This window comes from Gossypium hirsutum, chromosome A11 (genome assembly GCF_007990345.1).
Source record: "Gossypium hirsutum isolate 1008001.06 chromosome A11, Gossypium_hirsutum_v2.1, whole genome shotgun sequence".
In the NCBI taxonomy this organism is placed as follows: Eukaryota; Viridiplantae; Streptophyta; class Magnoliopsida; order Malvales; family Malvaceae; genus Gossypium; species Gossypium hirsutum.
The window spans coordinates 101,309,768-101,311,854 of record NC_053434.1 but is presented as its reverse complement, the minus strand read 5'-3'; the positions used below and the strand labels follow the sequence as shown (position 1 = coordinate 101,311,854).

General features: G+C 39.8%; 1 non-coding gene across 1 annotated transcript; it reads right to left on the bottom strand.

The window, feature by feature from the left end:
- Window positions 1-482: 482 nt before the first annotated feature.
- Window positions 483-589, bottom strand: LOC121210432 (small nucleolar RNA R71). The gene has a single exon (XR_005905549.1). It is a non-coding gene; the product is annotated as a small nucleolar RNA R71 (small nucleolar RNA).
- Between the last annotated feature and the right edge of the window lie 1,498 nt (window positions 590-2,087).

The following is a 2,087-nucleotide window of genomic DNA, read 5'->3' as shown; positions in this document are numbered from 1 at the left end:
CAGTGAAGAAGACAATCAAGTCAGAGAAGGACCGAAGAGATGAACTTCGAAAATCCGAATCAAGGAAACGGAATAGACCCCACTCAAAATCCTATCATTATTGCTGATGATAAGGATAGAGCTTTAAGACAATAAGCCATGCCAGTGTTTAATGATCTTAATCCGGGTACTAGGATACCTGAAAAAGAGGCACAACAATTCGAGCTGAAGCTAGTCATGTTCCAGATGCTTCAGACTGTGGGCCAATTCAGTGGAATTCCTACTGAAGATCCTCACCTACACTTAAGATTTTTTATGGAGGTGAGCGATTCTTTCAAGTTAGCCGGAGTACCTGAAGATGCATTAAGATTGAAGCTGTTCCCATATTCACTAAGGGACAGAGCTCGAGCCTGGTTGAACTCATTGTCACCAAATTCAATTTCCATATGTAAAGAGTTAGCAGAAAGATTCCTCATGAAGTATTTCCCACCTAGCAAGATGCTAAGTTGAGGAATGAGATCACTGCCTTCCAACAAATGGATGATGAGTCCTTGTATGAGGCATGGGAAAGGTACAAAGAATTATTATGGAAGTGCCTTCATTATGGAATCCCATATTATATCCAACTTGAGACGTTTTATAATGGTCTCAATGCTCACATGAGGATGGTAGTGGACGCTTCTGCTAAGGGTGCTCTCCTTTCTAAGTCTTATAACGAGGCTTATGAAATTATTGAGAGGATTTCCAGTAACTATTATCAATGGCCAACCAATCGAGCAGCGTCAGGAAGACGAGTTGCTGGAATACATGAAGAAGATGCTCTTACTTCACTCGCATCTCAGGTATCATCAATATCCTTAATGTTAAAAAATCTTACGACTAATGGACCTAATAGTTTTGCAGCACAACCACCAAATTAATTTGAAAATATAGCCTGTGTCTATTGTGGAGAAGGACATTTGTTTGAAGAATGTCCATCGAACCCATAATTCGTATATTACATGGGTAACTAGAACCAAAATCGAGGAAGGCAAGGATTGCAATCCAATTTCTATAACCCATCATGGCGAAACCAGCCGAATTTTTCCTGGGGTAACCAAGGGGCTGGAATCAGTAACACTTACGTACAACCTAGATCGACCAAGTCGCTTAGTTTTCCCCAACAAGTTCAGAAACCAACCCAAGCTGAACCATCCAATGGCTTAGAAAATTTGTTAAAGGCATACATGGTGAAGACTGCTGCCTTAATTCAAAGCCAAGCAGTTACATTGAAAAATCTGGAAAACCAAATGGGCCAGCTTGCTACTGAACTCAAGAACCGACCACAAGGTGCTTTACCTAGTGATATAGAGAATCCGAGGAACCCAGGGAAAGAACACTGTAAAGCGTTGACATTGAGGAGCGAAAAGACTTTAAAGCCCAATTTCGTCGAAGTTGAGAAGGAGTCAGCCGATGCTCAAGACTCAGAGGAAGTTCAACCGAGTGTTGAAATTCCAATTTCACAAGAACCAAAATCTGCAAAATCTGACAAGGTAACTTCAGAACCAGCTAATTCTAATTAAATAACAACTTCGTTAGATGCAGAATTACCACAGAAGACGAATCAACCAGTTCTAGCAAAGAAACCTCCACCACCCTACCCTCAAAGGCTTCAGAAGCAGAAGCAGGAAATTCAATTCAAGAATTTCCTAGACGTACTCAAGCAACTTCATATCAACATCCCGTTGATTGAAACACTTGAACAAATGACGAACTACATCAAATTCATGAAGGATATCCTGTCTAAAAAACAAAGACTTGGAGAATTTGAGATAGAAGCCTTGACAAAAGAATGCAGTGCATATCTTCAAAACAATCTACCCTCAAAGTTGAAGGATCCTAGATGTTTTACCATACCTTGCAACATTGGAGCAACATATTGTGCTAAGATATTATGTGAATTGGGTATGAGTATCAACTTGATACCTATGTCAATATTTAGGAAGTTAAGGATAGGTGAAGTTAGACTGACTACGGTTACACTTCAATTAGCAGATCGATCCTTAGCACATCCAGAAGGAAAAATCAAAGATGTATTGATACGTGTAGACAAATTTATCTTTCCTACT